Source organism: Leopardus geoffroyi, chromosome D3, assembly GCF_018350155.1.
Source record: "Leopardus geoffroyi isolate Oge1 chromosome D3, O.geoffroyi_Oge1_pat1.0, whole genome shotgun sequence".
Classification (NCBI taxonomy): domain Eukaryota; kingdom Metazoa; phylum Chordata; class Mammalia; order Carnivora; family Felidae; genus Leopardus; species Leopardus geoffroyi.
In genome coordinates, this window is record NC_059339.1 from 76,366,903 (window position 1) to 76,381,979 (window position 15,077).

At 43.9% G+C, this 15,077-nt stretch overlaps 1 non-coding gene and 1 pseudogene across 1 annotated transcript; both read left to right on the forward strand.

Moving 5' to 3' along the window:
* Nucleotides 1-10,571: 10,571 nt before the first annotated feature.
* LOC123587502 lies at nt 10,572-11,348 on the forward strand (annotated as a pseudogene).
* A 3,297-nt stretch (nt 11,349-14,645) lies between these two features.
* On the forward strand, nt 14,646-14,718 carry TRNAK-UUU. Its single transcript has one exon. It is a non-coding gene; the product is annotated as a tRNA-Lys (tRNA).
* The last annotated feature ends 359 nt before the right edge of the window (nt 14,719-15,077 follow it).

Here is a 15,077-nt window from a genome sequence, read left to right on the forward strand (position 1 = left end):
CTTGGTCTGCTGTCCGGAAGTGGGGAAATGGCAGATACTGCCTTCCTCCCCGCTCTATTCTAAGCTCTCAGAGGGGAAGGATTCTACAAAGTGTCAGTCCTTTCTTAACGGGTGGGTAGAAGGAGCTGCAGGTTCCAGTCTGGATCTTAAACACTTTGAGGACATACACTTTGACTTTTTTTTTATGTATAAGCCTCCTATCTCCACCCTTCTTTTATTTCTTGCAGCTTTCCTCCTATAGTCCTTAGCTCAATTAGCTTTGTAAGCAATTGTCAAAATAACAATCGTAACAGGAGCATCAACATAGGGTGTTTTTTCACATTCCTAAGAAATTTGCCGTGAAACATTTAAAACATTGGTAAAGACGTGAAGGGAGCTACAGCAAATAAGCATGCTGCCTCCACTCAGTTGACATAATAAAATATTGCTACCATTTCTATTTCTTTTTTTTTTTTAATTTTTTTTTTAATGTTTATTTATTTTTGAGACAGAGAGAGACAGAGCGTGAATGGGGGAGGATCAGAGAGAGAGGGAGACACAGAATCTGAAGCAGGCTGCAGGCTCTGAGCTGTCAGCACAGAGCCCGACGCGGGGCTCGAACTCACGGACCGCGAGATCATGACCTGAGCCGAAGTCGGATGATTAACCGACTGAGCCGCCCAGGCACCCCTCTATTTCTTTAGTTTACTCTTAATTTGGAATGTATCATTCCCAGGCACTTCTTTATATTATATTTTTAATAGATCTGTATATATTTCTAAACAATATGTTATTTAATTTTGTATATTTTGAATATAAATAGAATAGAATATACATTCTACTGCAACTGCTCTGTCTGTTCAACATGGAGAGGTCTATCAATTGATACGTGTACCTCTAGTTCATTAATTTTCACTGCTATTTAAAAATGTATACCCATTCTCCTGTGGGTATGCATATAAACATGTCTTTTAAAAATAAGTTTCTGGGGGCGCCTCGGTGGCTCAGTCAGTCAAGCGTCTGACTCTTGGTTTCGGCTCAGGGCATGATGATCTCATGGTTTTGTGAGTTTGAGCCCCACATCGGGCTATATGCTGAGAGTGCAGAGCCTGCTTGGGATTCTGTGTCTCCCTCTCGCTCTGCCCCTGCCCCACTCGCGCTGTCTCCGTCTCTCCCAAAATAAATAAATCAACTTTAAATAAACAGATAAGTAAATAAAATAAAAGTAAGCTTCTTCGTACACAGTGTAAGTTGTGGAACTGGAACTGTTTCTTCTCGAGCTGCACTGTTGTAGACAGTAGCAGCCACACAAGCCACGTGTGGTTACTGAACACTTGAAATCTACCGAGTCTAAACCGAGATAGGATGTGGCTGTGAAATAGACACCAGACAGTGAAGAAAAGATATATAAGAAAAGGCAAGTAAAATATCTTATCAATAGTTTTTATATTGATAAACTCTTGGATATAGTGGACTAAATAAAACAATATTATAATCAATTTCTCCTATTTTTATTTTGTTAAGTTTATTTATTTTGAGAGAGAGAGAGAAAACAAGTGGGGGAGGGGCAGAGAGAGGGAAAGAGAGAATCCACGTGGTCAGTGTAGAGCCTGATGCAGGCCTTGAACCCACAAACTGTGAGATCATGACCTGAGCCAAAATCCAGAGTTTGGACACTTAAGCAACTGAGCCATTCAGGCGCCCCTCTTTTTACTTTAAAATGTGGCTCCTAGAGGGGCACCTGTGTGGCTCGGTCGGTTGAGCATCCAGCTTGGGCTCAGGTCACGATCTTGCCATTCATGAATTCGAGCCCCACGTTGGGCTTACCGCTGTCAGCAAGGAGCCCGCTTCAGATCCTCTGTTCCCCTCTCTCTGCCCCTCCCCTGCCTGTGTGCTCTCTTTCAAAAGTAAATAAATAAATATTTTTAATGTGGCTACTAGAAAATTTCAAATTACAGGGGCACCTGGGTGGCTCAGTCGGTTGAGGGCCCGACTCTTGATTTCAGCTCAGGTCATGATCCCGGGGTGGTGGGACTGAGCCCTGCGTCGGGCTCTGCACTGAGCACCCAGGCTGCTGAAGATTCTTTCTCTCCCTCTGCTCCCCCCCACACGCGCACGCACTCTCTCTCTCTAAAAAAAAGTAAAAGTAACCATAAAAATAAAATAAAATAAAATAAAATAAAATAAAATAAAAACACGTGTGTCACATTTCTGGCTCACATTATGTTTCTCCTGGTCAGCCCTCCTCTAGACAAAGCTTTTTGCGGACTGGGGCCTCGTCTGCCTTATTCATCACCGGAAACCCAATGTCTAGAACGGCAAAGGTACCAGGAGGAGCAGGGGGTACACCTGCTGAATAAATGAACGAACCCGCGAGTGACCACATGAATGAATGAGCGCTTTTATAATTCAGCCTGGGGCGCCTGGGTGGCGCAGTCGGTTAAGCGTCCGACTTCAGCCAGGTCACGATCTCGCGGTCCGTGAGTTCGAGCCCCGCGTCAGGCTCTGGGCTGATGGCTCAGAGCCTGGAGCCTGTTTCCGATTCTGTGTCTCCCTCTCTCTCTGCCCCTCCCCCGTTCATGCTCTGTCTCTCTCTGTCTCAAAAATAAATAAATGTAAAAAAAAAAAAAAATTTTATAATTCGGCCTGTTTAACCCTTCACTCTCACGAAGGCTACACAAAAGTTGTCCCAATGAAATTCTTTTAGAAACCTCCACGTGTGTGTTTTCGTCAGCTGACTCCTAGGCGGACCAGGGACCACAAGACCCTCCCCCTACCCGGGTGGGTGGAGGTTGGCCCTTGCTCTGGGAAGGGTCCCCCGCCACAGCGGCCGGGTGCAGTCGTGTTTGTGCTTGTGCTCCGGCCTGTTGCCCTGTGGTGACACTGAGGTGTGTGCTGAGGTAGATGAGGAACCGGTGAGGTCTTCTTCCAGCCACTAACGTGTCAGAGGACCATCTGCTGGAGCCTGGCATCACGTTTGTTCTCAAGAATATTTCGGTCGGGGCACCTGGGTGGCTCAGTCAGCTGACCGTCCGACTTCATCTCAGGTCATGATCTCGCGGTTTGTGAGTTCGAGCCCCGTGTGGGGCTCTGTGCTGAACGCTCAGAGCCTGGAGCCTGCTTCGGATTCTGTGTCTTCCTCTCTCTCTGCCCCTCTCCTGCTCAGGCTCTGTCTCTCCCTCTCTCTCAAAAATAAATAAACATAAAAAAAATTAAAAAAAAAAAAAAAAAGAATATTTCGGTCGAGGGGTGCCTGGGTGGCTCAGTTGGTTGGGCATCCGACTTCGGCTCAGGTCATGATCTCACACTCCGGGAGTTCGAGCCCCACATCGGGCTCTGTGCTGACGGCTCGGAGCCTGGAACCTGCTTCAGATCCTGTGTCTGCCTCTCTCTGACCCTCCCCCGTTCATGCTCTGTCTCTGTCTCAAAATAAATAAATAAATAAATAAATAAACAAACGTTAGAAAAATAAAAAAAAAAAAGAATATTTCAGTTGACAAAGGGAAGGAGGCAAACCATAAGAGACTCTTAAAAACAGAGAATAAACTGAGGGTTGATGCGGGGTGGGAGGGAGGGAAAAGTGGGTGATGGGTATCGAGGAGGGCGCCTGTTGGGATGAGCACTGGGTGTTGTATGGAAACCAATCTGACAATAAATTTCATATTAAAAAAATACTAAGAAAACAAAAATAAATAAAAAAATAATTTAAAAAAAGAATATTTCAGTCAAAAATAATAATTTTCAGGGCACCTGGGTAGCTCAGTCAGTTGAGTGTCCGACTCTTGATTTCAGCTCAGGTCACGATCCTGGGGTTTGGGATTGAACCCCACATCGGGCTCCTCAAGAGTGTGGATCCTGCTTGGGAGTTCTCTCTTTCTCTCCTCTCTCTCTGCCCCTCCTCTCTCTCTCACTCTCTCCCTTTCTCTCTCTCAAATAAAATAATAATAATAATAATTTTCCCTTTGCCTGTCCTCAAGTTATACTAAATTTTTATGCTAGTTTTTGATGCAACTGTTGGCAAGAATATCAATTCTGCTGTTCTCTCAGAATTCCAGTGTTTTCAAAATAGATGGGGTTCCTGGGGAACCTTGATGGCTCAGTTGGTTAAGCAACTGACTCTTGATTTCGGCTCAGGTCATGATCTCGTGGTTCATGGGATCAAGCTCTGTGTGGGAATCTGCACTGGCAGCACAGAGCCTGCTTGGGATGCGCGCTCTCTCTCTCTCTCTCTCTCTCTTTCTCTCCCCCTCTGTGTCCTCCCCTCACGTGCTTGCACACACGCACCCTCTCTCTCTCAAAATAAATAAATAAACTTAAAAAAAATGGCAATAAAAATAGATGGGTTCCTGAGTCACACTGGCAAGGGCACTCATACTTTCCCTTCGGAGTTGAAATTTGGTTTATTTTGGTTGATTAGGGAGGAGGTGTATATACCCCATCCTCTAACATTCTCTTGTTTTGCAAGATCTCCAACTCCAAGATGTTCTTGCTTCCTATTGCAAGAGGAGCAAGTTCAAAAGCAAAAATTCTACCAGTGAACCCTGGGCAGACTCTCATGTTTAGAACTTTGAAACAGTGACTATTTATTTCGAGCTACTTTTGGAGCCTTAAGCACATAGTCAGTTATCCACCCCAGGAGCCAGCAGCCCTCGGCACATCTGCCTCTTCCTCTGTTTCACAAATGGCAGCGTTTCAATACCAGGGATGAAAGGCGTGTGGCTGGAGAGGTGGCCGGCTGGACAGTGGTGGGCTTTATATATATATGGTGCTAAGGAGTCTGAGCTTCAATGTACAGTGAATCTAAAAAGTATTACGGAAAAAACCCATAGGAGGTCTGTTGAATCTAAGACTAGGTGAAGAGTTTTCAGAGTTGACATTGAGAGCCAATCCATAAAAGGAAATACGGATGACTTGGACCTTACCAAATTAAGAATTTTTGCTTTGTGAAAGAGGTAAGAAAGCAAAGTATGGATTGGGAGAAAATGTTTGCAAACCACATATGTCTCTGACAAAGGACTTGTATCCAGGGTATCTAAGAAGTTCTCAAAAAAAATCCAAACAATCCAGTTAAAAAATAAACAGATGTTTCACTGGAAAGCATATACAAACGACAAATTGTTTAAAAGCCCAAATAACCCAGTTAGAAAATAAACAGAGATTTCGCTGGAAAGCATATACAAAATGACAAACTGTTTAAACATCCAAACAATCCGATTAGAAAATGAGCAGGCATTTCGCTGGAAAGCATACACACATGACAAAGCTGTTCCACATTATTAGCTGCAATGGAAATGCAAGTTAAAAACCACAATGAGAGACCATGTCAAACTTCTCAGAATCGCTAAAATAAAAAATACTGATAACACGAAATGCTGGCAAGGATATAGAATCATCGAATAGAAATGTAAAATGGTTCGGCCATGCTGGAAAATACTTGGTCAGTTTTTGAAAAAAACAAAAAAACAAAAAAACAAAAAAACAAAAAAACAAAAAAACAAAACGAAACACACTTGCTGCATGGGCCAGCAATTGCACTCTTTGTCATTCATCCCCAGAGATAAAAACTTAAGTTCATGCAAAACCAGCACCCGAGGGCGTGTAGCGGCTTTATTCATGAGAACCCCAAACTGGAAATAGCCCAGATGCCCTTCAGTGGCTTGCACAAACTGTGGGGCATCCATATCAGGGAACACTACCCAGCAATAACGAGGAATGAACTGTTGATAACACCCTGCAACTCAGAGCATGGGAATTAGTCCGAACGATAAAAGCCAATCTCAAAGGTTATGTACTGTATGATTTCATGTATAGGGCATTCTTGAAAGAACAAAATTATAGATAAGAACATACTAGTGATTGCCAGGGGTTTGGGGATGGGAGTTGGGAGGATATAAAAGGGAAACATGAGGCAGCCGTGTGGTGGTGGAACAGGTCTGTATCTTAATTGTACATGAAGCTAGACTTGTGATGAAATTGCATCGACAGACACACACACAGGAGCCCTTATAAAATTGGTAACATCTGAATAAGGGCTGTGGATCCCGTGGATCGTATCAGTGTCCGTTTCCTGGTTTTGATATGGTACTTTAGATGTTACCAACTGGAAGAGGCTGGACAAAGTTCACTGGACTTTCCAGTGTTGCGGGTTGTTTTTTTTTGTTTTTTTTTTTTCCTGCAACCTCTTGTGAATCTATCATTATTTCAAAATAAAAAAAAATATTTCTTAAAAAAACTACCCTTGGGCATAAAACAACTTTTTAGTTTGGAATTACCTCGGGATATATACGTTTTAAGAACTCTTATTTTGCACCTAATGCTAATTTGCTTTGGTCAGTGCATCTACTTGTAAATCTGTCCTGCTATTCGGCACCCTGTTCTGTTCTGCTAAACATAGTGTTAAAGAGCATTTTTGGTAGGACAGTATGGACTGTTCTAGGACTTTCTAGATTTTTGCGAGCGGTATCTAGAAATGATAATGTGGGCAGTAAGTGGATCAACTTGTTTGAATGAACTTGGTTACTTTTGTAAACATCTCATGGCAGATCCTGTTAGAGCACATACAGATTCTGTGTTTCCCCATGACGGCAGTAAACTTGCTCAGTCTTGGGGGGTTGGAGGGTTATGGGTATTTTTCATAACTATCACTTCCTGAACTTGACCTTTATTATACTTTCCGTATTTGCTAATACGCGATATACTTGAAGTATGTCTTTAATATTACCTGACTTTTTATTTATTTTTTTAATGCTTATTTTTAAGAGAGAGAGAGAGCACGCCGTGCGCACGTGCACATGAGCCAGTGGGGGAGGGGCAGAGAGAGAGGAAGACACAGAATCCAAAGCAGGCTCTGGGCTCTGAGCCATCAGCACAGAGCCCGATGCAGGGCTCAAACCCACAAACCATGAGATCATGACCTGAATCAAATTCGGATGCTTAACCGACTGAGCCACTCAGGCACCCCAAAATTACCTTTTTAAAACATTTTTTTTAACATTTATTTATCATTGAGAGACGGAGAGAGACAGAGCATGCGCATGGGAGGGGCAGAGAGAGGCGGTGACACAGAACCTGAAGCAGGCTCCAGGCTCCGAGCTGTCAGCACAGAGCCCCACACGGGGCTCGAACTCACAAACTGCGAGAGCATGACCTGAGCTAAAGCCAGACGCTTAACTGACTGAGCCACCCAGGCGCCCCAAAATTACCTGACTTTTTAAAAGCACACAATACCATTCTGATCTATTAGGTGCCACTTTTTTTGCATACATTATCTCATTTAGGACTGCTATTAATCCAATGAAAAATATGCTTTCTTCCTTTCTTAAAACAGAAACATGAGAAGTTACTTGCCTGAATAAATAGTCCATGAACATTGTTATTCCAGCAATACGATTCTTGCTCACAGCACTGTTGAAACTCTCCTCTGGGGTTTTTTTTTGGGGGGGGGGGGCGGGTGGGGACACTTTGCAGCATATTCTTTTGACTGCACTCAGTTGTGGAAAATTTTCACCTTCTAAAGTTTAGAACCTTATGTATCTACGTGCCTACCTAGATCTCTCATCAAAAGGAATTCAGCACAAATTAAAACAAGGTCGTTATTTTTACTTGCCGGCTTATAGATATTCATCCCCAGTACCAGCAAGAATACGGAGGAACAGGAACCCTCTGCACTGCCAGGGACAGTATGACTCACTACAAACCTTTGGAAAGCAATTCGGCAATATATGTGTCCAAGCCATTTAGAAATGTTCACACATTTTAAGGAGGCATTCCTTTCCTGGGCATGTATCCTGTAAGAAATAAGCCCACTGACCCAGTCAAAGGAAGGAAGCGTGCGGAGCCACAGTGAAGCGAGGCTTGAATCAACGTTCTTGCAAGAGCAGGTGCCTGACAGGCATACTCGGGGCAGTTACAGCTGACAATTTATTTCCTAGCGTGCAAGCGCCTCCCCTGGTTCCCCATTGGCTGAGTGCCACCGAGGGTACAGCCTTACCAGACATCACTTGTGCCCCCGTAAAGCATAAAGTAATCTGATTAGAACAAATGTACATTCCCTGAGGTGATGCAGAGACTTTCAGTCCCTCCTCCCTTTGTTCTTTGGCACATGCTCGTGGCAAAGCTGGTGAAAATAAGCCTGCAAGGCAAAAGGGAAGAAGAACCAGGTAGTGAAGTGTCTAAGGGTTTGTGACTCCATTGTTGGTGGGTGGGGGGAAGGGGGAGGGCCATATAGATTTCCGATAGGTTATAAACCTCTTGTAAACTAGAGACACTACAACTTTCATTCTGGTATTTCTGAAGATGAATCTTCTTCCTCACTTCTCGCAATCTTATATTTTAAAGTTTATTCAAAGTGAGGTCCGATGCCATAGATATCTAATGGAAACCTAGTCCATTGCCTATGAAATATATTCCACCCTCCAATTGACTATCAGGTGACTTCTGTTCTCACCTGGGGAGTCGTGGCAGAGCCATCCAAGGAAACCATTAAACCCTGCTGCAGATCGTGGGCTAGAGGAGGTTGGGAAACTGGCACCACGGCCACCCCACTGTGAAGGGCTAGGGTTCCAGTTAGTTTCATTTGTATCTCTAAGTACAAGGTGGGTTAGCCGACTTCTCCTTTGCATGTGTAAAGAGCCCAGCATGAGTACTGCAGTTAAGAGTTCCACAGTTCTGATTTCCACCGTGTTGATCGCAAAAGCACAGCTCCTAGGACTACTATTTTGAAGTAAGAACCATTTAAGAGTGCTCCTTTGCAAATCAGTCTTATTCAAAGGCTTTTCCTCCAGGGTTAGCTTTTGCCTTTCCTTTTCAACTGTTTTTTGTTTTTGTTTTTTTTTTTGCTAACGAATCCACTATTCTCTTCCACCCTGCCCCCAAATTTGGCCTTCTATTTCAAGGGCTTAAAAGTATTTATAAAGACTCTCAAAACCAAGTGCAAATGAATCCTTGTACACACTTTAAAAGGATCCTGCGGGGCGCCTGGGTGGCACAGTCGGTTAAGCGTCCGACTTCAGCCAGGTCACGATCTCGCGGTCCGTGAGTTCGAGCCCCGCGTCGGGCTCTGGGCTGATGGCTCAGAGCCTGGAGCCTGTTTCCGATTCTGTGTCTCCCTCTCTCTCTGCCCCTCCCCCATTCGTGCTCTGTCTCTCTCTGTCCCAAAAATAAATAAACGCTGAAAAAAAAAATAAAAAATAAAAGGATCCTGCAATACCTTTCAGCATCTATCACTCCTCCCCTACTGTTTATTGCCCCCCCATGCAATGCCCATCCTTGTTCCTGTCTTATTTTGTTACATGTGTGAATGATTGCTCCCCACCCACAGTCCCTTCTTAGAAATGCTTCTGTTTCCACAGGCCAGACAAGCTACCCCTACCTGCCCATCACTGTGAACTGGACCCATGTGACCAGGGTCCAGTTCACATTCCACTTGCTAAATTGGAAGACATTCCACTTGCTCCAAGAATTTGGAGTTGGGCAGGAAGCTTGTCTCTTCTGAATTTGGATATAGGGATTGAGAGAATGGTCTGCAAAGGACCAACTAGAATGCCAACAAATCGTGGGGTGAAATCACCACTTGGGGACAGTAGCAAAGATGAGAGGCCAGGGAGGTGGTGGTGACCAGGAGAGAGAGAGAGAGAAACTGCCTGGAGTTGGTATTCTCAATCTCGAAGCTCAGTTGGGTTCCTGGGGGTCCTGTTTCTATATAATAAATCTCCCTTTACGTGAACTAGCATAAATGGGTTTTAGTTAATGACACTAAATAATCCTTGAATCATATTCTCCGAGTGGGTCTTCAAAATAAAGATTATATAAACTAATGAATAAATATTAACCATATTAGGCACCAATCCCATTCTTTCTTTTCTTCTCTTTTTCTGCTCCTTTAAAAAACTGTGAAATAGGCCATCTGTACAGAAGAGTGCATACAATTTCTATATAAGGTTAAAACCACCTCTGGTTGAAACTATGCCTCGTGTTTTATGAATTCCTCTGGGCCAGGTAGTAAATATTTTTCACTTTGCAGGACATACACTCTTTGCCAGAACTTCTCTGGTCTGTTTGCAGCACTAAAGCACATAACGAATGTGGTCGTGTCCCAGTAAATTTTATTATAAAAACAGGCAGCAGGCTGCATTTGGCCCGTAGGTCATCGTTGAAAGACTATGGCTTAAAGAAGACTTATTATCCCTGGTCCAAAGAATTTTAAAGCAAAGTTCTGCATAACCACCACCCAGGTCAATAATACAGCTAACACTGGAGAAGTTTCTGTCTGCCCATCCTAGATAATAATTCCTCACTTCCTTAAAGACACGACCACCATTCTGACACTTGTGATGGACATCTTCTTGCTTCTCTTTACAGCTTTCCCAGCAACGTATGCATTACTGGGCAGGATAGCTTACTTTTGCCTGTTTTAAAAATGCTAATACATGGAACCCTACTTCATGTGTTCTTCTTTTTCTCCTTTTCCTCCTCCTCCGGGCTTACACAATCTCTTCCAGACTTTAATAAGAGGAAACACTTCCCAAAGGCATTATGGTGGGGAGGTGACGAGGCTGTGGGGGGTGGGGAGGTTGCCCAACCCAGTCTGGCTGATGAGGTTGGAATATGCCACGAAGTTCCTCAACTTTTTCTACTTCGAGTCCCTCAGCAGATGTGTGGCAGTGACACATGGGTGGTGACCCTGTAGCTGCTGCTGGAGCCCAGTCTGGGGCCCTGCAGAGTCGGCAGTGCCAACCAGAGCAGGCAGAAGGGCTTTGTGACACCTTGAAGATCTCCTTCCAGGTCAGGGACACCCTGATGCTGGCAGACAAACCCTCTTCTTGGTGCTGGAGGAAGATGGCAGGGTGACGACAGAAGAGTATTTCCAAACCCTGACAGACAAGACAGAGTCCGTGGTCCTCCAGAAGGGGCAGAAGTAGCAGTCCCCATCAGAGCAGCTGAGGTCCCACGTGCAAGGGGGAGAACACTGAAAGCCTGGGAGAAACCCTTGAGAGGTGCCAACCCCATGCTTGTCTTGATGCAAGGGACTGGGTACTAATTTCCCCCTCCCATAAGACTGCCAAGAAGATCAAAGTGGCCTGCAAAACCTTTGACCCGTACAAAATTAACCCACAGGACTTCGTTGGTTGTTTGAGAGTGAAGGCAACTCGTGATGGGACATGCTCCATTTCCTGTGATATGCACTTCTACGGGGTCAAGTGCATCGTGAAGGAAGCTCTTTACTGGCCCCTCTGTGGCATGCAGGTCATAGGCCACATGCTGCTTGCACCTTCTGCTACACGCAGCAACTCTTGGACGCCGCAGAGGGAGGGCAGCCCCAGGGCAGGGCCACGTCTCTCTCGCCAACCAGTCTGAAGATACTACAATGAAGGTCCAAGTCCTTGGACGCCTTCCCAGCCAAAGACTAGACTGGGAACCCAATGTTCAGCTGGTAGCATCAGGCTGGCAGCTAAAGAGCTTCTTGCCTCCTCGTACCTCCCTCTCCCCAACAAGATCGTGAATGAGGAAGCATGAGGAAGGACAAGAAACCAGGTGTGGGCCGGCCAAAGGAGAACTAAGCGTTCTCGGCCTGGCCTAGTTTGTTCCTGCCCAACATAGCTTAGCTGACCAAGGCTATGGCATGAAGTCTGCTCCTCAGCAACCCATATTTTCACACGGTATATTTTCAGTACACTCCTGGCGCCCCCCCCCCCCGCCCCATGCAGAGTACTCCTGAGTGAACGCTCGAGTCCCCTAGTGCGACATTAGAATGTTCACAATAAACTATTTATGCTGGGGGAGAGGACACTCTCCACCTCATTTTATGAGCCTGGTATAGATTTGATATTAACATTGGACAAGACATTATGAGAAAGGATAATTCCAGGCTAATTTCACTCAGGAACATTAGATGTAAAAATCCTATACAAAATATTTACAGGTTCCAGCAATATGCAAAAGGCCAATATACATAATGATCAACTTACTTTCCCCCCCCAGGAAAGCAAGATGTGCTTCTCAGTCAAAAATCAACCACTGTAATTCTCTATATTCACTGAACAGAGGAGAAAAACTATTTGCGTAATCACCTCAATAGGCGTAGAAAGGGTTTTGCTTAAGTTCAGCACCCATTTATGGTTAAAAAGAAAGCTTCTAGCAATCCAGGAAGTGAACTTCCTTAATCTGATCATAAGCATTCACAAAAAGCTTATACTAAACACCATAATTAATCATTACATGTTAAAACTTTTTTTTCTTTTGGTTTTGAGAATAAGGCAAAGTGTGTTGACTAATCTCTGAGAAGCAGACGCCAAGATGGATCTCGAAGTGCAATGTACTTGTTGGAGGTGACACTTGTGAGGTTGTGACACTTGTGAGAGGGAGCAGGATTGGGCAGAGAAAGCCGCAGGCTTCAGTGTGGCTCTGACGCATGTGGTAGGAGAGGGGAGGGACGAACAAGAGACAGGAGCGGCCTCCGATCGCAGTGTAGCTCTGGGAATATCTTCACCAACCCAATGGGGAGCTGTGTCTCAATTTTTCCCATAGGGGAACCCCAGGCTGCCTAAATAAGTGACTCCTTCCACCACTGCCATGCTTACTTGTTGGCTGGAAGCCGCTCTGGAACTGCTTGGCCCCAGCTCAGAAGCTGGAGGAGATCCTGAGGCCGCCTGCAGTCGGAGGCTGTGAGCTAACCACACTCCCAAGGTCAGGCTCATTTCGGAAGGGGGATCTCAGAGGCACAGCTCCTTGGTGCCACAAGGATTTCCAGTGTGACCAAGTCTATTCAACACTGTGCTAGAGGCCCCAGGCAGGCCATAAAGAATAGGGAAATAGAAAAAAAAATTTAGGAAAGAAGAAATAACACTGACATTATTCGCAGATTCTATGAATTGCAAATGCCAAAGGAATATACAAGTAAGTATTTAGACTAATTGAGTTCAGCAAGTGTGCTACATACAATGTCTATTTTATTTTATTTTTCAATGCTTATTTATTTATTTTGAGGGAGAGACAGAATGCAAGCAGGGGAGGGGCAGAGAGAAAAGGAGACAGAGAATCCCAAGCAGGCTCCATGCTGTGAGCCCTGAGCCCGACGCAGGGCTTGATCCCAGGAACTGTGAGATCACGACTTGAGCTGAAATCAAGAGCCAGACGTTTAACCAACTGAGCCACCCAGGTGCCCCATGTACAATGTCTATTTTAAAACTGAACTGCAGGGGCACCTGGGTGGCTCAGTCAGTTGAGCATCTGACTCTTGGCATCAGTTAAGGTCATAATCTCACAGTTTGTGGGTTTGAGCCCTGTACTGGGCTCCATGCTGACAGTGCAGAGCCTGCTTGGGTTTCTCTCTCTCTGTCTCTCTCTGCCCCTCCTGTGTGCGTGCACGCTCTCTCTCTCTCAAAATAAATAAATTTTAAAAAAATTTAAAAAAAGAAAAGTTAATTGCATTCCCACATCCTAATAACCTAAGAATCATATATGTAGGAATACAATTAACAAAGGATGTGCAAATGAACAAATGATGTTTTTACACAGTGAACTGTAATACATTATTGAGAGAAACACACACACACACACACACACCCCACTAAGTATATGGAGAGATAAACCATACTCATATATTGGTAAATCAACATCGTAAAAATGTCAATTCTCTCCAGTGATGCAATTCTGATCAAAACTCCCAGTGTTTTTCTTTCTTTCATCACAGAATTTAACAAACCAATTCTAAACATTTTATCAAAATGCAAAGGACTAAATCTAGACAAGGTATTATTGAAAAATTAGATGGAGGCCATACTTCACTAAATATCAAGACTTACGAAACTATAGCAATGAGGTAGGATGGCGTTGGGGTAACAATGGATAGAGACTAATGGAAGAGACTGAGACTCCAGGAAAGACCGTGCAACATGGACAATGGATTTAGGCCAAGGACAGCACTTCAGAGCAATAGAGGATGGCCTTTTCAATAAACAGTGCTGGGCAATTGGACCTTCATATAAGGAAAATGAAACTTGACCTTACCTTACACCATATGCAAAAGTTAATAACAGATTGATTATAGATCGTGCAAGGCTAAACAACAGTGTTTGTAGAAGATAATATAAACAATAGGGAAGGATTTTTAAAGCAGAACGCAATGTTTTAAACATAAAAGGTTTAATAAATTTCCTTGAGCGTGAAAAGCAAGTCACAAAGTGGGAGAAAATATTTGTGACACACAGACCAAGAAGAACGTGTATTGGGAATATATGCCAAACACCCATACAATTCAACAAGAAAGAGATAATAAGGGGGGAAATTGGGCAAAAGAAGGGATATCCAAATAGCTCAGAAGCATGAAAATATGTACAACCTCACTAGTCATGAGGGACATGCCAACTAAAACCACAATGTAGGGCACCTGGGTGGCTCAGTTGGTTAAGCATCTGACTCTTGATTTCGTCTCAGGTCATGATTTCACAGTTTGTAGGATCGAGCCACACATCGGGCTCTGTGCTGACAGTACAGAGCTTGCTGGGATTCTGTCTCTCTCCCTCTACCCCTGCCCTACTTGTTCACGTGCCTCTGTCTGTCTCTCTCAAAACAAATAAATAAACATAATAAAATAAAATAAAATAAAATAAAATAAAATAAAATAAAATAAAATAAAATAAAATAAAATAAAACTACAATGTAGAGGTGCCTGGCTGGCTCAGTTGGAAGAGCATAAGACTTTTGATCTCAGGGTTGTGGGTTCGAGCCACATGTCGGGTGTAGAGATTATTTGAAAATAGAGTCTCCAAGGAAAACAACAACAACAACAACAACAACTGCGATGTAAAATGACACTACACGCACCAGAAAGACTGAAATTAAAAGGACTAAGAAGATAATAGCATCAATTGTATCATATTCTTCTCGGTTTTTATAACCTGAACCTAATCGTAAAGAAACACTAGACAAACACCAACTGGGGGACGTTCTACAGAATAAGTATATTTTTCAACAATGCCAATATCCTGAAAGACTATAGCTGAGGAATGGTCCCATTTTAACGAAAAGAAAGGGGAGGGGGGCCTCACTGGGTCAGTGGGTAGAGTGAGCAACTCTTGATCTCAGGGTTGTAAGTGTGA